General features: G+C 41.9%; 1 long non-coding RNA gene and 1 other non-coding gene across 6 annotated transcripts in view; one reads left to right on the top strand and one right to left on the bottom strand.

Annotated features, from left to right (window-relative positions):
* Window positions 1–24,950, bottom strand: part of LOC125616268 — a 221,012-nt gene that overhangs the window by 121,521 nt on the left and 74,541 nt on the right. For all 5 annotated transcript variants that reach the window (XR_007346902.1, XR_007346903.1, XR_007346901.1 and 2 more), the window contains one exon: window positions 16,775–17,567. This is a non-coding gene — a long non-coding RNA (uncharacterized LOC125616268). The remainder of the gene's footprint in view (window positions 1–16,774; window positions 17,568–24,950) is intronic.
* Window positions 15,928–15,999, top strand: Trnaa-agc. Its single transcript has one exon. It is a non-coding gene; the product is annotated as a tRNA-Ala (tRNA).

Raw genomic sequence — 24,950 nt, 5'->3', positions numbered from 1 at the left:
ATATATATATATATATATATATATATATATATATATATTGCAGGCAATGCTGTCACACTCTGGGTAACTATTATCGTCAGTTATAGAACTTGACCCAACCTTTCACCACTGTGCACATCACTGATTTCACTTGGCATAATATCCTAAAAGTTCATCCTACATTGCTGCACTCGGCAAACTTTCCTTTTTTTTTGGAAGGCTATGTAATATTCCATTGTGTGAGATGATCCATTCAGACATCAGTGCACACCTGGATGCTTCCATATTGTAGCTAGTGTGGATAGTGGTGCTTATGAATGTGGCATATACAAATATTTTGAGACCCGAGACCCTCTGTTCATAGCTTTCGGCTATATACCTACAAGCAGAATTGCTGAATCCAATGGTAATTTTATTTTTAAATTTTAAAGAAAACACCCTACCGTTTTCCACAGCAGCTGCACCATATTACATTCCCATTCTCAGTACACAAGGGTCCCAATTGCTCCACATTCTTGCTAACATTTGTAATTATCTGTTTTACTTTCTTTCTCCTTTCCCTCCCCTCCCCTTCCCTCTTTCTTCTCTTTCTTTCTCCTTATTTTTTTATGTTTATTTTTTAATTTTTCATTTGTTCTTCTTAGACATGACAGTTAGATTGTATTTTGATATATTATACATATATGGAGTATAATTATTCTACTTATGATCTGAATATACTCTCTTGTCACTAGCACATGGATCCTGCCCTAAAATAGACCATCACTTGGGCCACCAAGCAACTTTTAGCAAATAACACAAAAAAAATAGAGATAATACCTTGCATTCTATCAGATCATAATGGAATAAAATTAGAAATCAAGGATAAAATTAAAAATAAAAGCTATGCTAACACCTGGAGACTAAATTATACATTATTGAATGACCAATGGATAGTGGAAGAAATCAGGGATGTAATTAAAAAATACTTAGAGGTAAATGAGAATAGCAACACAACATATCAAAATCTCTGGGACATTATGAAGGTGGTTCTAAGAGGAAAGTTTATTGCATTGAGCACATTCTTTAAAAGAATAGGAGAAAGTCACCAAATAAATAACCTAACATTATACCTCAAAGCCCTAGAAGAAGAAAAACAAATCATAGCCAAAAGCAGTATAAGACAGGAAATCATTAAAACCAGAGCCAAAAATCAATGAAATTGAAACAAACAAAAATTTGAAAAATCAACGAACCAAAAATTTGATTATTTAAAAAAATAAATAAAATTGATAAGCACTTTGTCAAGCCTATGAAAAAGCAAAGAAAGAAAAAAAAACTCAAATTTCTTTCTCTTTTTTGACAGTAGCCACCCTAATAGGTGAGGTACATGTCATTGGGATTTTGATTTGCATGTCCTTAATGATGTTGAACATTTTTCTCATGTGCTTATTGGCCATTGGTCTATCTTCTTTGAAGAAATACCTATTGAAGTCCTTTGCCCATTTTTGTGTAAGGACTTTGTTGAGTTTTAGAAGTACTCTACATATCCAGGATATTAATCCCTTGTCTAACTTTTCCTTTGTTGCCTGTACCTTTGGTACAATAGCTAAAAAAATGACTACCAGATTCAATGACATGAAGTTTTGTCCTACGAACTTTTTTTCCTAAGAGTTGTACTGGCTATGGATTTATATTTAGCTCTTGGATCTAGTTTCAGTTCATTTTTGTATATGGCGTTAGGTGAGGACCTTTGTTCTTTTGCATACACACATCCAGCTTTCCCTGTACCATAATTTGAAAAGACTGTCTTTTCCCCACCAATTGGTCTTAGCTTTTGTCAAAAAATCATTTGACCACCCAGGCACAATGGCACACACCTGTAATCCCAGCAGCTGGGGAGGCTGAAACAGGAGGATTGCAAGTTCAAAGCCAGCCTGAGCAATGTAGTGAGACCGTAAAGCAACTCAGCAAGACCCTGTCTCTAAATAAAATGTAAAAAAGGGCTGGGGATGTGGCTCAGTGGTTAAGCACCCTTGTATTCAATCCCTGGTACCAAAAAAAAAAAAAAAAAAGACTATGTAAACAAAGGATCAGTTCTGAGCTGTCTATTTTGTCCCTTCAGTCTATATTCTATTTAATCGAATATGTCAGTATCATACGATTTTGATTACTGTAGCTTTGTAGTAAGCTTTGAAATCAGAAAATCTGAGTCCTCTTGCTTCATTCTTCTTTTCTGAGATTGTTTTGACTACTCATAGTCTCTTGAGATATGAATTTTAGGATGAATTTTTCTGTTCCTGAAAAAATAGTCACTGGGACATCAATAGGGATTGCATTGAGTCTGTTGACAACAGACAATGGGTGGCATGGACATTTTAACAATGTTAACCCTTCCAAGCCATGAATCTGGGAGATGCTTCCATTTTTTGTATCTCTTTAATTTCTTTTAGGAATATTTTATAATTTTCAACGTATGTCTTTCACATCTTTGGTGATGTTACTACTAAGTATTTTATTATTTTTAATGCTACTAAAAGTGGAATTGTTTTCATAATCTCCTTTTCAGATTTTTCATTGTTAACCTATGCTAATGCAACTCATCTTTGCATGCTGGCTTTATATCCTGCTGCTTTGCTGAATTCATTTATTAGTTCTAGGAGTTTCTTTTTAGAACCTTTAGAATTTTATACATATAAAATCACATCCTCTGAAACAGAAGTAATTTTGCATCACCCTTTATAATGTGAATATGTTTTATTTCTTTTTCTTGGCCTATTGCTCTGGCTAGAATCTCTAGTACTGTGCTAAACAGAAGAGGTAATATTGGGCATCCTTGCCTCATTCCTGATCTGAGAGGAAAAGTGAATATGATATTCTTGTGAGTTTTTCACAAGTAGTGTTTATTATATTGACATATTTTCCTTCTATTCCTGGTTTGTTGAGCGTTTTTATCACGAACTGGTATTGAATTTTATCGACAACCTCTTCTGAATTAATTGAGACCACCATGTATTTCTTTTCCCTTCATTCTGTTAATGTGGTGCATTCTGTTCATATATTTTCATATGTTGAAACATGTCTGCTTCCAGGAATAAATCAACTTGGTCATGGTGTATAATCCTTTTAATATACTGCTAATTCAGTTTCCTACTAGAATGTGGAGAATTTTCACATTAATGTTCATAGGAATATTCCACAGCTTTTTTGAATCTTTCTCAGGCTCTGATATCAGGGAATTGATGGCCTCAGAGAATGAGTTTTGAAATATTCCCTCCTCTTTGTATTTTCTAGAAAAGTTTAAGAAGTATTTCTGTAATCTCTTCTGTGATTTCTTCTTTAAACGTTTGGCATACTTCACTAATGAACCCATCAGGTCCAGAACTTTTCTTTGGAAGGTTTTGATTCTTACCAATTATGAGGTCTATCCAGATTTTCTACTTATTTCTATTTCTTCAGGATTCATACATAATATAGTAGGTTTTGCATTTCTAGGAATTTGTCCATTGCATTTAAATTATCCAATTTATTGGTAATCCTTTTATTTTGTGGTGTCCTCGGTTTCATTTCTGATTAACATAATTTGAGTATTTGTTTTTTCTTAGTCCATATGGCTAAATATTTGTTTTGTTGATCTTTTCAAAGAACTAACTGTAGTTTCATTGATTTCTGTGGTTGTTTTCCTATTCTCTGTTTTGTTTATCTCTGCTTTAATCTTCATTAGTTCCTTCCTTCTGACAGCTTTGAGTTTAGTTTGTTCCTTTTCTGGTTTCTTATGTTGTAAAGCCAGATTGCTAATTTGGAATCTTTCTTGTTTATTAATTTTCTTGTTTGTTAATTAAGTGCTTATTATTTATAAGCATTTGTGGCTATAAATATCCCCATTAGTCCTGTTTTAACTGCATCATATAAATTTTGAAATTTTCTAATTTCTCTTGTAATTTCTTCTTTGATCTGTTGGCTGTTCAGTTGCATATTGTCTAATTTCCAGTTTTGTGATTTTCCCAGTTCTACTTCTGTTATTGGTTTCTAACTAGATCCTGTTATCATGGGAGAAGGTACTTTGTACTGTACGTATTTGTGAAAATCTATTGAGACAATTTGTGGTCTAACACATGGTCTACCCTCGAGAACCTTCCACCTGCACTTGAGAAGAGTGTGTGTACACTGTTGTATATAGAAATCTACCCAACAACAGCTGTTGGATCCAGCTGGGTTTTCCTGTTTATTTTCTGCTTTGTTGTTCCATGGCAGAGAATGATTATTAAAGTTTCCAACTCTTGTTGTATAACTGTCTATTTTTCCCTTCAATCCTGTTGGGTTTTCCTTCGTATATACTGATGGTCTGTCATTAGGTATGCAAATGATTCATAACTGTTGAGTACTTTTGCTGTGTTGGACTTTATTCATGTAAACTATCTTTTTCTTTGGTAACTTTTAAAACTTAAAGTCTAATTTACATAGTCACCCTGCTCTCTTTTGGTTGCCATTACCACACAGTGTCTTCTTCCATCCAAACACTTTCTGTCTATGGTATCTCTGGCTCTTCTGTGAGTCTCTTATGGGTAATGTAGGGTCACATCATTGCTTTCATCCATTCTGACACTCTTTGTCTTTTGATTGGAGAGTTTAACCCATTTATATTTAAAGTAATTACTGCTAAGGAGGACTTCTGTCATTTTCTTACTTATGGTTATATGCTTTGTAGTTTATTGCCCCTCATTTCCTGCATTAATGTCTTCTTAAGTTGATTTCTTTTGTATACATTTTACAGCTACTTTCCTGTGGTTACCATGGGAACTACATTTAATATCCTACAGTTCTAACACTCTAATATGAATTTTTTACCATCTTAACTTCAATATCCTACAAAAAAGCTCTGCTCCATTGTGGGTCCATAACCCCCTTCTTCTGGTTATCCCCAACTTGCATCTCTATGCATTAAGAGTCCAAAAACATAAACTAACAATTCTTTTAAATGCATTACCTTTAAAAATTAAATGTGGAGGTAAAAAAAATTATACCAATACTAGCTTTGAGACTAATAGAAATTTGTCCATTACATTTAAACTTAAATTTATTGGTAATCCTTTTGAGACTAATAGTCCTCTCTTTAATATCAACTTCTTAATCACACAAAAAACAAAGAGTAGAGCCCTACCTCTCTGTCATGGTCATCTTAGTTGTTATAATTGCCCTTGAATTCACCTATACTGAGGTCTTTATTCTTCACACATCTTTAAGTTACTGTCCAGTGTACCTTCATTTCACCTCAAAGGACACCCTTAAGCCGTGTCTATAGGGTAAACCTACTAGGACCAAACTCCCTCCGCTTTTACTTATCTGGAAACAGTTAAAAAAACATAGAACGTGATTTCCAGAGTTGCCATTTTGTCAGGCTCATAGTCCAGTTGAGCTAGGGTAGCAGCTCAACAGGAGAGCACCTGCCCAGCACATACAAAGCCCTGGACTGGATCTCCAGCACCTCCAAACCAAAAATGAAAACAAAACAACAACAAAAAAAACCCACCAAAACTGGAAAGTCCTAATATTTTTGGGGTTTTTTTTTTTTTCACTTTTGAAGGACAGTTTTTGCCAGGCAGTAGGATGCCTGCAAGGTGGAGGTTGTTGTTTTAATCACTTTGAGTGTATCAGCCTGCTGCCTGCTGTTCCCCGAAGTCTCTGATGATAAACCTGCCAATCTCATTGAGAGGATTGCCTTGTGTGTGGTGAGTCACTTCACTCTTGCTGCTCTTTGTCTTTGTTTTTGAAGGTTTGATTATAATTTGCCTCAGTGTGGGTCTTTGGGTTCATCTAATTTGGAGCTATGGAACTTCACAGATATGTAAAAATATACAGTACATAAATGTATATAAACACATGCATACATTATATATATATTTGGCAGTGCTGGGGATTGAACCCAGAACTTTGCCCATGCTAGGCAAGCACTCTACAACTGAGCCACATTCCCAGCCTGAACCTCATACATATTTATGTCCTGTCTTTCCTCGAAGCTGGAAATGTTCTAATATCACCTCTTCACATAGCCTTTCTGCTCTTTTCTCTTTCTCTTCCTTTGGAACTTGCACGGTGCCTGAACTGTTGTGCTGGATAGTATCCAACAGGTTCCTCCAGCTCTGCTCACTGTTCTTCATTCTTTTTTTTTTCCTGCTCCCCAGACTTGATGATTCCTATCATTCTATCTTCAAATGCCCTGGTGCTGTCTTCTACCTGCTCAGATCTGCCTTTGAATTCCTCTAGTGGATTTTTCATCTCGGTTACACTCGACTCCAGAACCTCCCATTGTTTCTTTTTAGGTTTTCTCTGTATATATATTGTCGTTTGAGTCATAGTCATTTTTCTCCATTTTGCTGCATCTTCCTTTAGTTTCTGAGCATCTTTGAGGCAGCATTAAAGTCCTTGTCTAGTAGAACCACCATCAAGTCCTTTTAAGGGATGGTTTCTATGGATTCAGTGTCTTTGGGGCTTTGTTTTTGTTTTCCTTTGAATGGTCCATAGTTTTCCTCTTTCTTTAAATGCCTCATGATTTTTTCTTTCTCTCTTTTTTTTTTTTTTTAGAAAACTGGACATATGACCCTAATAATATAACTCTGGAAATCAGATCATATTCTGTCCTGAAAGGTTTGATTGTTTCCAACTATTTTTATTTTTTAACTATCATAGCTGATATCCTATGTCTAGGATCAGCCTGAGGTGTAAACTAAGGTCTTCTCAGGTTTTTCCACAGACTGCGCTCTTCCTGGGCATGCTCAGTCACTTTCTAATTTTTTCCTGTACATGGTTTTGAAAGTGCCCTTCCTGAATGCATGGTTCACAAGACAGGAAAGAAGATAAATGAAGCCAGTAGGGGGAGGGGGGGTTTATTGACTTTTGTTTTCTTGTTTGAGGTGCCTAAAATTGGACCCAGGGTGCTTAACCACTGAGCCAGCCCTTTTTAATATTTTATGTAGAGACAGGGTCTCCCCAAGTTGCTTAGCACCTTGCTAAGTTGTTGAGGCTGGCTTTGAACTCACAATCCTCCTACCTCAGCCTCCTAAGCAGCTGGGATTACAGGTGTAAAACCTCTGGAAGTGACTTCTGCTGGAGAATGAGGGGCTTGCAGCAATGCATGGAGTTCCAACAAGAGTCAATTCCACCTGTTCTGGAGGCTGGCAGAAGCAAAATCAAGGTGCTCAGGATTCACTTCCCCAGTGAGGGCCCACTTCCTGGCTTTTAAGGAGCTGCTGTGTCCTCACAGGTCAGGAAAGGGAGAGTGTAGACAAGATCTTCAGGTCTCTTTTGATAAAGGTATTAATCTCATAGTCAGGGCCCACCCGCACAACCTCATTTAAACCGGATCATTTCCCCAAAGCATCATCTCCAAATACCACCCCACTGGACTTAGGGAATCAACATTTGAATTTTGTGGGTGGAGACACACTGGGGTGAAGCCATTCTGAATCATAAGCCATTTTAAATGCTGTACTTAGTTTTTCCAAAAACTATCCTAATTAAACAGAACACAGAGTAAGGTAGTTATTCAAAATACATAGAGAGAAATACAGCAGGAGTCTAATTAGGTGTTTTTTTTTTTTAGCACTTATGATATATCATGCACTCTAAAGGGTACTTTTTTTTTGGTACCAGGATTGAACCCAGGGGCGCTTGACCACTGAACCCCATACTCAGCCATTTTTTTATATATTTTATTTAGAGACAGGGTCTGATTGAGTTGCTTAGGGCCTCACTAAATTGCTGAGGCTGGGTCTGAACTCGTGATCCTCCTGCCTCAGCCTCCCAAGCTGCTGGGATTACAGGCATGTGCCAACAGTCCCAGTTTCTAAATGGTACGTTTAATATATAACTTAATTTTCAATCTGATATTTTCATTTTTAGGTGAACAAACTCAAGTTCCTAAAAGCTACATAAGTAAGCTAAGGTCACACAGGAAGAAACAAAGCAAACATTGGAACAGAGACCCTAGAACCCCAAGGGTTAATTTCATTGTTTGGTGTGTTTTCTTCTCCAAACATGAAGTTCATGGAAACTCACAGCCCCCTGCTGTAATGCTATAAGTTCCCTGGTCAGAATGCAAAAGACTTCAAGTTCAAACAGATCTGAAGTGAAGTCTGTGATTGGACTAGCAGGGGTCATCCCATGCTCACCTCCAGGTCAGAGGTCAGTACCATGGCTGAATACTCTTAATTCCCAAAATTAAGAGGAGGAAATGCATGGAGCATCCCAAACAGATTAAAACATCCCACCATCCCAAGTAAGTTTCAGGCCACAGTCTAAAGGACATCTGCCAGATACCACATGTCCATTAAAAACACAACAGCCAGGCACAGTGGCATACTCCTGTAATCCCAGCAGCTCGGGAGGCTGAGGCAGGAGGATTGCAAATTCAAAGCCAGCCTCAGCAACTTAGCAAGGCCCTAAGCAACTCAGTGACACCCTGTCTAAAAATAAAAATATAAAAAGGGCTGGGGATGTGGCTCAGGGATTGAGCGCCCCTGGGTTCAATCCCAAGTACCAAAACCAAAATAATAAAAATAAAAACACAAAGCAAAACATAAGCAAGAGAGAGAGAGCCACTCCGGCTGCTGGTCTTAGCTGTCATGAAGCAGGACATGGGGAAGCAGGGTCAATGTCAGATGCACTGGTTCAGCCGTTTCTCTGCACCCTCTGGGAAGCCCAGTCTGAGCCCTGGTTTTCTGCCTATGAATATAGCAATTGTCATCAACAGTGCCCAAAGTCCTTTCCACCACTAGGTAGCTATGATTTTCTTCATTTAACCTTGAATTTGGGGAGGAAAAAAAAATTCCTAGATAGCCATGTATGGGGAAAGAGGATTTTATTGCTGGCTTCAGTCCAAACACCTCTTTCCTGATCTTTGTCTAGCCCTGCAGGGCTGGTTTTGCTCATCGGACCATAAATTCCCGAGTTTGAGGTCCGATTTCCACAGCCACCCCAGGGAACGGACATGCTCTGCACAATGCCCAACCTAGCCCAGCCAGAATGCCCCAGGGGGAACTTGAGAAGCCACGTCAGTTTGTTCAAGGAATCGGTGCTGCACGAGGAAACTGCAGGAAGAACCTAACTTCCAGCCTGTGCTGGGTCAGCGCAACTCGAAAGGAGTGAAAATGTGGTGGTTGCCAAGTGCTTTGGATCAGAGTAACCTTTTGCAACCTGTGGCCTTTTTGGTGAACCTGAATATCCCACACCAACCCCTGGAATTTCAGAAATACACCCCTTTGAGGGACAGGCCAATCTCTTCCTCTTTTCATTAAGAGTCAATAAAACCTCAGCTGAGCGCGGTGACACATGCCTGTCATCCCAGCGGCTCCGGAGGCTGAGAGAGGAGGACCGCAAATTCAAAGCCAGCCTCCGCAACTTACAGTGAGACCCTGTCTCTAAATAAAATCTAAAAGGGGCTGGGGATGGGGCTCAGTGGTTAAGTGCCCCTGGGTTCAATTGCTAGTAAAAAAAAAAAAAAGAGTCAATAAAATCCCAAATATAGAAATATCTTCTCTATATGACTACATGGCAAGACTCTTCAAAATATAATTGTTTTCCCTCAATTATATTTTTAAAATTATTAGTTTTATTTAATTTGCAAGTATGAAATTAAAATTTTTTTCACAGTACGTTTATTTCATTAATTTATTTACTTATTTTTATATGGTGCTGAGTCTCAAACCCAGTGCCCCACGTGTACTAGGCAAGCGCTCTATCACTGAGCCACCACCCCAGCCCCATAAAATAAAATATTGAGAATGATTTTTGTGTAACCTTCCCATACACTTCATCACCCCACGCATGAAGAGTTTGATAACGCACCTCCCTCCCCCAGAAGAAATGTCCCCTCTTTGAGGATCATAGGTAGAGCACATTTGCTAACCACCCTTCCTTATTACAGAATCGGTTTTTCCCTTGATAAATTATATTTGTCTACCATCCCCAGTTTCCGAACCTCGGTACCTTCATGTATAAACACACAGTAAAATTTCACAAGGCAGTTATGAAAATTCCTTGAGTAGTTCATGGAAACAACTGGAATATGGTAAGTGTTCCACACATGTTACATCACGGTGATAAAAGTTGCTATGTACAGTTGTATGTACTGTGCACTATACAGTACAGTGGCTGCAATTGTCACTCTGATATTCAAGATGGCTCCTAAAAATGATTCCTGGGAAATGATGGATCAATGTGTAGAAAGTTAGGCAATATATACATATGTAGATATTAAATTATATTATATTCTCATCATATGCTGTAAATTGTCCAAGATCAGGGTGGCTGATTTACCAAGTCTCATTCTCTGCTCCTGCTATACAGTATCATCAGCAGAGCCAGTAAGTCCAAACCAGCCAAGTACCCCGCATCAGGCCAGCAGGATCCAATCCAAATAATCTCCCAGGCCAGCTCTTGAAAAGGAACAGCGTCTGCCGCCCAGAACGAAGGGAGGGCAAATCTGTAGCATTCAAGAGGGGCAGTGTGAGGTCTTCTGCAAAAGTGGATGCTCCCAAGGAAAAGGTTTATGTCGTTTTAAATATTGGCTGTTTAGATTGGGATTACCCTGAGAGCAACATAGCTGCTGTGGTCGTAAAGACCCGGTGCCCGAGAAGAGAGGCTCTATCTGTTTGTCTGGCCTGGAAGCAGATGCCTGCCCTGCAGCCCCAGGGCTGCGGGTGTTTCGCAACCGGGGGATGCTTGGGTTCAAGCTGGAGACGTGTGGCCACAAAAACAATCTGAAAAGATGGGACAAGTCGAAGAAAGAGAGCCTGGAGGGACATTCGATTCAACACAAGCTCCCTGACCATGTGTTTTATGGCATGGAACACTCCAGAAAGAATGTGACCTTAAAGGAAATAAAGGGATCTGTGACCAAGTAATATTAGCCTGGAGGATTCTAATTGGACTTTTCCTACTTAGAGAAGATAAATACTTCCAAATCCAGTGGGAAGTGCATTTCCCAGATTCACCCCGTGTGAAATGACATGGCCTGTTCTCTCTCTTATCCATTGAACGGGTTGTTACCCAAATGGTGGCAAAGGTGGTCTTTCTCAGAACAAAATACCCAAGAATTCAATTCCACGTCCAGTGATGTTTATTGCTGACTATGTGCTAGGTCAAGGGGTGGGTAGGAAAAAAAAATACAGTAGACCCTCCATTGAAAGGCACTGTTTAAGTGAGCTTTTTCACAGCTGTGAGTAAAGGACCTGACTAGACAATTGTAGAGGAGGAAGAGTTTATTTAGGAGCTCATGGTCACAGAGGTCTCAGTCCACAGACAGCAGGCTCCATTCCTCAGGGCTTGAGGTGAGGCTGAACATCATGGAGAAAGAGTGTGGTGGAGGGAAGCAGCTCACATGGTGATCAGGAAGCAGAGAGAGACTCCACTCTCCAGAGACAAATAGAGACCCCAAAGCCACGTCCCCAGTGCCACCTCCTCCAGCCACACCCACCTGCCTCCAGCCACCACCCAGTTAATCCATCAGGGATTCATTCACTGATTGGGTTAAGGCTCTCACAACCCAGTCATGTCTCCTCTGAACCTTCTTGCACCATCTCACACGTGACCTTTTGGGGGACACCTCCCATCCAAACCATAACAGGCACTCTGAGTAGTTAGAAAACTAACAGAAAAAGAAACCTTGCACAAAGGGAAATGTGTACAGTTGTGGTGATGCTAACACAGTTGTTCCAGGACCATAGGCAACAAAATAGAGTAAATAAAGTGCAAATTGGCAGTGCCTTGTTGTATGGCACTAAGGAAGAAACTGATGACACAAAGAAATTTTTGAATCAAAGCAGAATCTTATTTCTTCAGGGAAAAGATCTTAGAGGCATTTCCAAGGGAGACTGTTCATCCATTATTTTAAAAATAAATTGTTTTTCACTCACACAATAACAATTTATATCTATGTGGTAAAAAAAAATCATTCGGGCTCAGTCATTGCATCCGTGATTAATTAGTTGATGAATTAGAAAATTATGCTTTCGTGGGATCTAATTTATTTAGTGAGTTCAGTTTATTCAAGAGGAAATGTGTACAGATACTCTTGAAAAACACTGTTTTCCCCAATCGTCTTTTCTAACCACACAATCCTTTCATCCTTCAAAATTAATTGCTGCTTCCAAACAACAATAGCAAAAAGGGCTGAATTTGGACTGAATAAATGAAAGATTATTCTTTTAGTTTAATGTGCCTGACATTTAAAGAAGGAACCCGTACGAAAGTCAGGATTGGAACTTTTAAACAGAACCTACCAATTCCAGGATAGAACAAGATAGAATTCAAAATATGGCTTCCTCATGCCCCCAGGATTTTCATTGACTTGGACTCTTGTGCTCAGCAATACCCCCGAGATGGTTCTCAGAGGTCTGGGGAGAGCTGGTCTATAGACTCTCCGAGTTTGCTTCCTGTTGTCTGGACAAAACAGCCTAACCCAGTTCCTTTCCTATGAAGTCATGGTTACCCTCTGTCATCGGAAGAGAGCATAGTGAACCTCAAGAAATCAATCTGTTAGTCACTATTATGGTTTAGATACCAAGGGTCCCCCAAAAGCTCATGTGTGAAACAACGCAAGAATATTTAGAGGAGAAATTATTGTGTTATGAGAGCTTTAACTAATCAGTGGATTAATCCACTGATCTGGATCAATAGCTGGTAACTGGAGTCAGGTAGGGTGTGGCTAGAGTACGTAGTCAGGGGTGTCACTTTGGGGTTTATATTTTGTCTCTAGTGAACTAAGCTGCCTGTCTTTCTGCTTCCTAGTTGTCATGTCCCCATATACCTCCCTCCACCACACCCTTCCGCCATGATGTTCTGCCTCACCTTAGGCCCAGAGCTATGGAGGTGGCTGACCATGGAGTGAACCTCTGAAACCATGAGCCAAGATAAACTTGTCCTCCTCTCAATTGTTCTTGTCAGGTCTTTTAGTCATAGCAACAAAAAAGATGACTAAAACTGTCACCTTAAATAAAAATGGTTACCATTTCTCTAGTACCTGCTGTAGACCAGGCATGGTGTGTAGATATATTTAAATTCGTATTTCTGCTCAATGTTACGCAGTAGTATCATTAGGCCACTTTACAACGGAGACAATACCTTGTGCAAAGTTGGATGGCCAATAAATGTCAAAGTAGAACTAGACACCATGCCTGCTGCCTTCATGGAAACATACTGAATTAGGAGGAAACAATAGGATTTTTTTGTTTGTTTTGGTAGGAAGATACCAGAGATTGAACCCAGGGACACTCAACCACTGAGCCACATCTCCAATCTTTTTTATTTTTTATTTAAAGACATGTCTTCCTAAGTTGCTTAGGTCCTCACTAAATTGCTGAGGCTGGCTTTGAACTTGCGATCCTCCTGCCTCAGCTTCTCGGGCCACTGGGACTACAGGCATGGGCCACTGTGGCTGGTTAGCAAGAGGATTTTGATCAAGGTATTTTTAATTCCAAATCTGCCTCTAAATTTAAGAAAGAAAGAAAGAAAGAAAACCTCAGGCACTCTGAGTCAGTTCAACATGCTACTTATTATAAAAGATTTGCTTAGAACATGACTCTTCTGTTAGAGCATAATGAGAGACCACTGTGAATGCCTACTTTGAATCCACTACACCCAAGGTGATTAATGGATTGGAAGTTATGCTGGACAATACAGTATACAGAGATGGGGGCTCCAAGGCTGGTAACCAAGTCAGAAAATGGATGATCATGGACCAATGACTAGGTCTCCACATCATGGAGTGGGTACAGTCATTCACCCAATACATGTTCACTGAGTGCTACTTTTTGAGCATCTGAGCCTGTGTTTACTCACCTGAAAAATAAGGATGGTAATTTCCTTACCTGTCCCCCAGGCTGTTGTAAGAATGCAGCCAACTGACACAACATGTATGAAATGGTTCAGATGACTCTAAGCTACTCCACGCCATAAACTGCTTCCGGATGTGAGGCAATACTGCAATCCGAGGTCAAGAACTTCCGATTTTGAAACTGCCACATCAGAGTTGGAATTCACCATTTGGTGACTTAGAAAAGTGTGTATCTTTGCTAACAATACTTGTTTCCTAAGATGACCTGCAAATGCTTGTTCCTTGACAATAATAGGGTTTGGTGCATACTACCATAACAAAGGGAAAGGGTTCTCGACACAAATACTGCACCAAAATGCCACTCCCAAGGTGAAAGTCCTCCAGGGTACAGTGGGAAGAGTATGCATTTGGGAATCCAGGAAACTAAATCCTAGCTCTCACGCTTGCTCATGTGAGATCTTCAGCATGTCCCCTAAACCCCCTGAACCACAGCTTCGTTACCTACAAAACAGGTGTATCCATACCAATATCAGAGAATTGCAAGAACTCATAAATGAGAATATGGATGCACTCTGGCATGGTGGGTTGCTCAAACCATAGTGGTACATGGGGTGAACACAGCTCCTGACATTAATAAAACACATGCCTGTTTCTGGTTTCACCATCTTTATAAACTTGAATCTGGGAAAGGTAATTGTGTAAAGTTGAAGAGAGCGGATAGGATGGCTGTCTCTTGTCACAGTCACCTTCCCTCTCACCTTCTCCTGTTAACTGTTCTCTCACAGCAGGATAGAAAGGTTTGACTTTGCTGGGACAAAAGCAAGGCATCTATGCCAGGTGGCCCCCTGTGTCCCTGTCCCAAGTTCTAGGCCCTAGTGGAGTATCCCGACCTCTTACTGCTGAGGTCCCCTCCCAACCAAGAAGAGCCCACACTTTCTCCTCTCTTCTCCTTTCCCCCTTCTCCTCCCCTCTCTTCCTTCTTCTTCTTTCTCTCTCTCTCCCTCTCGTCTCTCATGTTCATTTTCTTTATCTGTAATTCTTTGGAATCTAATGTCTATTTAACACATAGCACACCTCAATTCAGACGAGACACATTTCAAATACTCATGTAACCAATGGCTGCCATATTGGCTCCTTTCTCCATCTTTCACCTTTGGGTGAGACATATGCTGTAGGCTTCCCCCCCCTTCCTCCCTCTCTCCCTGTCTCTCCCCCTCCCTGCCTCCCTCCTTCACTTCCCCTCCATCTCTCCCTACCTCCCTCTCTCCCTCCCTCCCACCCCCTCCTATCCCAGATCTGGTCCTTGGGATAACCCATGCATCCATAACCCCCACATATTCTGGAAATGCAGCTTGGCCAGTATTCATGCCAGAGTACTGGTCAACCTCTCTCTCTGGCCTTCAGATTCCCTGCAAAGAGGAGGACCCTGAACCATGGACCCCTTAGCCATTTTCAAGCCCAAGTCCGACACCAGTCATCTAAGGGAACATCTAAATCACAGGGAACACACTTCACATTTCTCCAAGGACCCCTTGAAACCCCTTTTCACCAGACTGTGACTAGACCAGGGTCAGCAAAGTTTTGTAAATATGACAACGATAGATATTTCAGGCTTTGTGAATTAGAAAGTCTCCACTACTCGACTGTAATGCCAAAGCAGCAGACACACTATGTGAATAAAGGGGTGTGACTGTACCCAACAGCATTGTTTGTAGCCACTGTAATCTGAATCCGAGTTGATTTTCATGCCTGAAATGTTTTTCAATTCCCCACACCCCCTACTCTAGCCATTAAAAAATGCAAAAACCATTCTGAGCTCACAGAACAAACTCAGAAAGTTATTTTTTTAATCTCTTTTTCCTTCTGCAACCATGGCTGTGTTATAGCAAAGCTGTAGGCCATCAGATAGATATTAAGAGGATCATATCCAGATGCTGCATCAGGCAATACGTCCCCACCCTTCCCTCCAAAAGGAAAATGAGGGGGGTCACACGTGAGACCACTCTACTGCTCTGGTTGTATAATTCCACATGGTAATTTGGCCTCTTTGGGTACCCTTAAAGGAGGGACATGGGGAGATGGGACTGGACATGGGCTGGGTATAAAAGATGATCTGTCAAGAGAAATGGGTCAGGGCTGGGAATGTGGCTCAGTGGTAGAGCGCTTGCCTAGCATGCACGAGGCCCTGGGTTCGATCCCCGGCATCACTAAATCAATAAATAAAGAGTTGGATCGATCGATCGATTGATTGTACACATCATCCCTCAGTGTCCACACAGGATTGAGTCCAGGACACTCGCAGACACCAAAATGTCTTGCACCAGATGTGCAAGTCCTTTAAAAGGGACTTAGTATTGGCATATAACCTGGACCCACCCTCCCATACATTTCTAGTCATCTCTGTATGACTTATAATACCTCAGATGATGTAAATGCTATGGAAAAAGTTGATATACTCTATCTTTTAGAGAATTATGACAAAAGTGCATACTTTTGTTCAGCAAAGGGGCAAACTTCTTCTTGCAAATATTTTTCATCAGCAGTTGGTTGACCAGGCAGATGAGGAACCCACAGGGATAGAGGGCTGACTGTTGGCGGGTTTGCCTTACTGTTTTGAATCTGTTATATCAACACACCTCGATTGAAACTGAGAGAGAGTTCTGTTCTAACAGGCGGTTCACGCCTGTAATCCCAGAGGCTCAGGAGGCTGAGACAGGAGGATTGCGAGTTCAAAGCCAGCCTCAGCAACTTGGCCAGGCCCTAAGCAACTCAGTGAGACCCTGTCTCTAAATAAAATACAAAAAGGGCTGGGGATGGGGCTCAGTGGTTAAGTACCCCTGGGTTCAATCCCTAGTACCAAAAAATGAAAATAAAATCCTGTTGCAGTATCTATGATTCTTTGTTGCTGCCTAGAACCTACGGGTAGTCCTTGCTTTAGGTCCCTGAGGTGCTCAGGAAGAAGCAAAAGTTATTCTGTTTACCTACCTTGGCTTGGGTCTTTCTGTCCCAGAGGTATAACCAAGGTGAGAACCGGGGTCACTTTTCCCCTGCTGACAATGCAGTCTTTCTTAGGAATGTTAGCTTTGGGGAATTCTGTGACATCTTTCAAGTTCAGACTTTATCCACTGGAACAGAATCTGGCACTGGGATCAACTTTCACCACTATTAAGGAGCCAAGATATTTCAACCCCACGGAGCCATTTGCTCCTTTCCCAACAAGGTGGCTTTAAGTCTCTTTGAAAGCAGCTCTAGTTGTTGTCCTGTGGAAGCCATTTTTGCCAAGTGGACTATTTCAGCCAACCTTCTTTCAGCTTTGATGATACTTTTAACCTTCACAGAAGCCATATAATTTACACTTAAGGAAACTCAACTTTGAAAGAAAATGATCAGTTCTGGATTTTTTTTTTAATCTCTTTTTCCTTCTGCAGCCATGGCTGTGTTATAGCAAAGCTGTAGGCCATCAGATAGATATTAAGTGGGTCATATCCAGGGAGGAATTTCTGAGCCACATTTTCATGGGAAGACCCAAGACTTCAGAGTCACATAATCTGTCTTCTGACAACTTCAAAGCTTGGTGGAAACATGAACTCATTCACTTGGTCCATATCTCAGAGTCAGGAGAGGACAGAAATAATCTTTCTTCCATTTTCCAGGTGATAGAAAAAGCCCAGAGAGGTTTTTGACTGGATAAGAGCACACAGCAGATGAGGAGGACTCCTTAAACACAGCTTCATTTTCTTGCTTACACACTCTTTTGCTGATGGGATGGTGGACGTTCCTGAAAACAGGGCCATAGAACAAGGTTACACAGAAAAATTAACTTTATAATCCTACGGAAATGCATTAACATTTCAAGCCAATAATACAGTGTGCAGCACTTAGATTAGAATCAGGAGTTTCCGATTCGGAGAGACCACAGCAATCAAAAATTTTTGCTCGGGTGGTCACAGTGGCACATTCCTATAATACCAGGGTCTCGGGAGGCTGAGGCAGGAGGATCACAAGTGTAAAGTAAAGCCAGACTCATTAACAGCGAGGCCCTAAGAAACTCAGCAAGACCCTGTCTCTAAATAAAAAAATATAAAGGGCTGGGATGTGGCTCAGTGGTTAAGCACCCCTGGGTTCAATCCCCAGTACAAAAAAAAAAGAAAATTTTTCTTTTTGCTCATTCATTTCTCATTGGGAAAAATAAGGAAAAAGAAGGGAAAAAAGATGTTCCTATGCTATCCAGCTCATGGTGACTGTCTCTGACCCTTTGTGACCTTTCCATTGAACTCAGTATGGCAAATACACCCCCTCCCCAGTCTGTCAGTAGCAGACGTCAAAAATGGATCAGGTAAATCTTTTCCACCAAGCCCAGCCACAGGTCTTTCTTAACATAGCACCCCAGACAGCCACAAGTCATTTCTGCGATGACAGTAGAAACAGAACCTGTTTGTACTCACTGTAGTAAAAGGTTGTCCATGATTTTGAAAGCTACAGGTGGGCCCACACTATGTACCAGGCATAGGACATGCTCTATTTAGTTGCAGCCTCTGACAATCCTATGATGTTGGCAGTGTTACAGATAAGGAAATGCAAGTTAAGAGAGATGATACAAGTCCCTCAAGGCCACATGGCAGGATGGTAGCAGAACAAAGACTTGAACCTAGTTCTTTTTTTTTTTTTAAGAGAGAGAGAGAGAGAGGGAATTTTTTAATATTTATTTTTTAGTTTTTGGTGGACACAACATCTTTGTTTGTATGTGGTGCTGAGGATCGAACCCGGGCCGCATGCATGCCAGGCGAGCGCGCTACCGCTAGAGCCACATCCCCAGCCCCTTGAACCTAGTCCTTAAAAAGTATTCATAATAGGCTGGATACGATGGCTCATGTCTGTAATCCCAGTGGCTCGGGAGGCTGAGGCAGGAGGATCGTGAGTTCAAAGCCAGCCTCAGCAACTTAGTGAGACCCTAAGCAACTCAGTGAGATCCTGTCTCAAAATAAAATACAAAATAGGGCTGGGGATGTGGCTCAGTGGTTGAGTGCCCCTGAGTTTAATCCCTGGTACCAAAAAAAAAGAATTCATAAACACACATGTACATGCACATGTGAATTTTACTTAAAGTTTCTCTGTGCATTTTGAATATAGTTTGGGGTTTGGTTTCTTTTTTGTTTGTTTGTTTGTTTGTACCAGGGATTGAACCAGGGGCCCTAAACCACTGAGCCACATCCCCAGCCTGCCTTTTTCTAAATTTTGAGACAGGGATTCACTGGGTTGCTTACAGTCTCACTGAGTTGCCAACGCTGGCTTCAAACTCGTGATCCTCCTGCTTCAACCTCCCGAGCCACTGGGATTACAGAGGAGCAAGACTGTGCCCACTTGAACACAGTTTAATACAGTTTTGATATCATCTTCATCCCAATTTTTCCTCTTTGATGATCTTGACTCTGGACAGGCAGTTTTCTATTTCCTGACAATACGATCAGATGCTCCAAGTTCACTGAATTTGAAAGTCAAAGCCATTCTGTCTTTGTCATCTCACCTCAGTGGTAATTTGCTGGAGGCAAACATAGCAAATAACCCACCTGTTGTGTGTGCTTTGTGGAGGCCTCCCATGTGCCCAGCCCCACCCCATCCACTTCTAAACCCTCCTACAACTTCTGCTGCTCTCCTGTCCTCAAAGAAGAATGAACCAGTGCAGTCCTGCTGGGTCTGGCATTTCACACGTAGCTGGGGCCAAGCCAAAATAACCTATTCCAGCATTTTCTAGCAATTCACCAGCAAAAAAAAAAAAAAAATAAGAGAAGGGCTTGGTAGCAATTTTCAGTTGTATGTAAATGTCACCAGGGTAGTCCAAGAGACCAGCTATCATTTCTAGAAACTTTTGCTAAATCAAAAAGGAAAAAAGACCAGGAGAAGTGAGAGTTATACTGAATGGTATTTTAGCAGGGTCTACATTAATTAATAATTCACTCAAGTGCGGAGGATAAAGGTCAAGGAAGACTGCAACAAAATGCCCTTCCTGCTGTCATGTATAACTAATTAGAACAAATGTAAGTGTATATATAGATAGATAGATAGATAGATAGAGGGAGAGAGAGCGAGAGAGAGATGAAAAATGCCCTTTTCTGGGTACAATAATAATCTGGGGAGGCTGGGTGCAGTGGCACATGCCTAAAATACCAGCAGCTCAAGGAGGCTGAGGCAGGAGGATTGTGAGTTCAAAGCTAGCCTCAGCAAAAGCAGGTGATAAGTAACTCAGAGAAACTCTGTCTCTAAATAAAATACAAAATAGGGCTGGGGATGGGGCTCCGTGGCTGAGTGCCCCCAGAGTTCATACCCCAGGACCCCCTCCAAAAAAATCAAGAAATAATCTGAGGAGGTGACTGAGCCTCAGGTAAATGCGGCCAGCCTCTGGAGATCCAGCGCAGCTCCTACATTAAAACCTGGGGATCCCCTTGGATTCCTGATGACATTAGCAGATGGCTTTAAGGTCTGCTTCCCAACAGTGGGAACCCAAGTTTATACACTCTCAGTTCCACTCTCTAGTTTCTATTTGTAAGTGAAGGAAAATCTTTGGCTCCAAACCATCCTCTTGAAAAGTAAACGACATTTATCTTCCCGGTAAAGAAGATGAAAACAAACATCCTTAGTGTTTGCATATCGAAAACCAAGAGTCAGCCTTCTGGTGGAGCCAAAAACTTGGCCGGTTTCTGGATGGTCTGAGTAGCTTCAGATGCCCGGATGTACCTGTTCCTTAGAGAGATAATTGAGAGCAGGCCCCCCAAGGGTGGTAGCTGTGACTGCTTTCTCTGCCAGTGTAAGTCACAAGCTGCTGAAAAGAACTCACCCCTATCCCAAGGCCCAGGCCTTATCAGTAGACAGTTTATTCTGCACCTTGTTAGTCCTGTGAGGTATTTAATGTAAACTCTGCATTATTCAAACCTTGTGTGATGCTTGGAAACACAGCTGCCCCTCCTGGTGTCTTGTTGAGGTTCCCTTGTTTGGTCTCCATCAAAACCATGTAGCAGTGGTGTGTTAGGGAGAAAAGGTAAACAGTCCCTGGCTTCATAATTCCCCTACAGCTGTGTTTGTCAGCATGGGTCGGGTGGCTAAGCGGGTAGATGCCATTAAAGAGGGTGTGGTTCGGTGAAGTGGCTGCCATCTCTTGAGAAGGACTGTGTCCCCATGAGCTGCAGGTGAAAGCTAATCAGCACATGGCCAAGCTCAATAACGAATGCAGTTTGGAATAAGTGCCACAGGGATCCCATACAGGCGGTGGCGTGGTACTTAGGAAGGAGAGGGATCCCTCCTTTCTGCCTTCCATGATGTTGGATGGAGATACTGGGTGAGTCAGATGACATGCCACACACCTGCAGAGGACATGCCAGACACCTGCAGTGTGGTTTTCAAAGCAGGCTTAGGTATTTACCTGTGTGTAATTTATATATCTTCTCCTCTACCTACTTCTCCCTTTCTACCTTTCCATCCATACCCTAACACCCTTTCCATCCCCTCACAGCCTTCCCCAACCCTAAATATTGGAGTTCTGTTCTTGTGGGCAGTGATCCTATCTGCATCCACCATCACTGTGTCTGGGGTAGGGTATGAGTTGAATAATAACTGTTGACTGAAATTCACAATCCACTTCTCTTCCATTCCTTTCCATTCTCATCTGATGAACTATTCATGTTGGCCACCTGTCTTCTACTACCTGCCTCCTACCTCATAACATGAGGTAATGTTGTGAGTTAAGATATTTGATTCTACAGGTTTAGGGGCCCACACCTGTAATCCCAGTGGCTTGGGAGACTGAGGCAGAAGGATCAAAAGTTTGAGGCCAACCTCAGCAATTCATACAGGCCCTAAGCAACTCAGTGAGACCCTTCTCTAAATAGAAAATAAATAGGGCTAAGGATGTGGCTCCATGGTTAAGTGCCCCTGAGTTCAATCCTTGGTACCAAAAATAAAAAAAATAAAAAAAAAAAAGATATTTGATGCTTGGAATAGAATTCTAATAGCCAGGCCTGGGGCTGAGCCCTTCCTGTGTGTGACCTGACAGGATGGCTCTTTTTCAAGATTCACCCAGATCGTAGAAGGGATTCCGGAGATGAACTTTTGCACAACTCACTTCTTCCTAAGAGTCCTTTAGTCTGTTCAACAACACAGCCATTATTTCAAGATTCTATTTTATTCTATAGCATGCAACAAAGTCCTGGCTACACCTCTCCTTAGATCCTTATATAGAGAGAAATAGTAGAAAGAGGAAAGTTGTCTTAAGCTGTTTCAGCTGCTATAACAAAAATACCATAAATTGTGGAATATACAAATGATAGAAATGTGTCTTCACAATTCACAGTTGTGGAGATTGGGGGATTCAAGATTAAGGTGCCAGCAGGTCTGATGTCTGGCAAGGGCTCATTTCCTTACAGATGCTACCTTCTGTGTGTCCTCACATGATAGAAAGGCAAAAGGAAGTCCTCAAGCTTATTAAATTAAGTAATTAATTAGGTACTAGGGATTGAACCCAAGGGCCTCAACCATGGAGCCCCATCCCCAGCCTTTTTTTCTATTTTATTTAGAGACAGGGTCTCACTGAGTTGCTTAGTGCCTCACTAAGTTGCTGAGGCTGGCTTTGGACTCGTGATCCTCCTGCCTCAGCCTCTTGAGCTGCTGGGATTATAGGTGTGCACCACTGCACTTGGCCCTTAAACCTATTTTTAAGAGTACTCTTTCTGTTCCTAAGGGACTCATCTTCCAAAGGCCCCACTGTCAATACTCTCACATTGGGGGGTTAACAAGTTATGAATTTGGGGAGGAACACAGTCACTCAGAAGACAGCAAAGGCAGAGGAAACGAAGAAGCGAGAGTTTGAGCCTGAATCCAGCACCCACGTAGGCTCATGTGTGTGTGAATTTTCTCTCAACCATCTTGTTCCTACCGGAGTTGTTTCCTTAACCCTCCACCTAGTGAGTAGAACCTGCATTCAAGTTTCCTATGTAAAGTCTAGATGGGAAGGCAGAAGGTGCTGGAAAATGTATTAGAGCGGCACCTCTGACAAAGCCTTGCTGTGCTGGCTGTTCCTGGCCCTGCTTGCGGACCTCTGAGCGCATTCCTGAGAACTGCCCATGAATCCCTCCCCTCTCCGGGTTTCTAGGGCTGTGATACTCCCCAGAGCTGTGAAATCAGGTTTAATGATGAACAAGGCTGCTTCGAATGTCTGCCAGGTTTGCAAAATGTGATAGGAAGGAAATCTTGGCTTCCTCTATCCACTCAGAATGCCCACCTCCTCCAGCCACACCCACCTGCCTCCAGTCCCCACCCAGTTAATCCCATCAGGGGTTCATTCACTGATTGGGTCATTTCTCCTCTGGACCTTCCTGCATTGTCTCACACGTGAGCTTTTGGGGGACACCTCACATCCAGCCATTACACCAACTCCAAAATTGGGGATGACTATCAACTATTTTCTGAAACTATATCTAAAAGAAACCCCCAATACATCATTTTTCCCCTTCCCCCTTTCCTTCCCCTCTCCTCTCTGTGGGTCTGATCTCTCTCCATCCTTTTGCGCATTCTTTTCAGAACGTGCCTATTAAAATTGCTTCTTACAGTCTGACCCCCTTTCCAGGCAAAAATCAATCTCGTGTATTTCTTTGCCTCCCCGGTGGCCACACTATATCAGAATGCATAGAAAGGAAAGTCACTTTGAGAAAAGAGCAATGAGATTCCTTGCACTGGGCTCGGTCCTTCTGTTACTATTAAATTAAACTGTTTATCCAATTACTGCCACTCAGATTTCAATCTGCAGGTCGAGGGGGCTGGAGGTGCCAAGTGGAGAAACGGCCTGTGAAGCCTCCCACGTCCCCGGCTCCTACCGCACTGCAGCAGGAAGGAGGAGGCCACTGCAGAAGGGAGGGACCGGGGGTCACGTGGGTAACCCAAGTTCACCAGGGCCACACTAGATAATTTGGGACATTTGTACTGGCTTGCTTCCAAGAGGCTGCACAGTTTCCGAGGTGGAGGAGGGGAGGACCACAGGGAAAGGAAGCAATCTGGGTTCAACACATCCCGGACCGCACAGGGAACTTCCAGGAGAGCCGACTGATCAGCCCCGCCCCCTGCTTAAAATTTTCACTCCCCCCCACCCCCCCGCAATGCTTCTTTTTTTTTTTTCTTTGTTCTCTTTAGATATGTGTGACAGTAGAGTGCACTTTGACACATCATACATACCTGGAGTCTAACTTCCCATTCTTGTGGTTGGACATGATATGGAGTTTCCCTGGTCAGGTGTTCACATATGAACATAGGAAAGTTCTGTCCCATTCATTCCACTGTCTTTCCTATCTCCATCCCCACCCCTTCCCTTCATCTCCTTTGTCTAATCTAATGAACTTCTATTCTTCCCTACAGCCCTCCTTATTGTATGTTAGCATCCACATATCAGAGAGAACATTCAGCCTTGGGTTTTATAGGCCTGGCTTATTTTGCTTAGCATAATAGTCTCCAGTTCCATTCATTTACTGGCAAATGGCATCATTTCATCCTTCTTTATAGCTGAGTAATATTCCATTGTGTACACAGAACACATTTCCTTTATCCATTCATCTGTTGTCGGGCACCCAGATTGGTTCCACAGCTTAGCTATTGTGAATTGAGCTGCTATAGACATTGATGTGACTATGTCACTGTAGTATGCTGATTTTAAGTCCTCTGGGTATAGACCAAGGAGTGGGATAATTGGGTCCCCGTACTTTAAATAATCCTAGCCTCTGCATGCACTCTCATCTCCCTGTCTTGGCCTCAAGTCCCCTGCTGCCTCGGCCTCCCCTGACCTCTTAGCCTGTGTCTCAGCTATGACCCTGCATCCCTAGGAGTATCCTCTCAAATATTCTGGGACAGGTACTAGATTCAGAGAGTAAATATTTCAGACTTTGTCTTGTAACTACTCAATTCTGCTCTGAAATATGGAAGTCTACACAAGTAAGGGTGACCAAGCTTCACTAAGACCTTTTTGACAAATAGAGACAGCGGCTGGATTTTCCAACCTGTGATCTACATTCTCATAGTTTCGTCAGCCTTTCAAGACCCTCATCAGAGATCATGAGCATCTCAGGAGCAAGGACTAAGTTATTCTCATACTTTCTTTAGCCTGTCAAGACACTAACAGAGACTGGTG

This window comes from Marmota marmota, unplaced genomic scaffold (assembly GCF_001458135.2).
Source record: "Marmota marmota marmota unplaced genomic scaffold, marMar, whole genome shotgun sequence".
Taxonomy (NCBI): Eukaryota; Metazoa; Chordata; class Mammalia; order Rodentia; family Sciuridae; genus Marmota; species Marmota marmota.
This window is presented reverse-complemented; position numbering and strand designations above follow the sequence as displayed.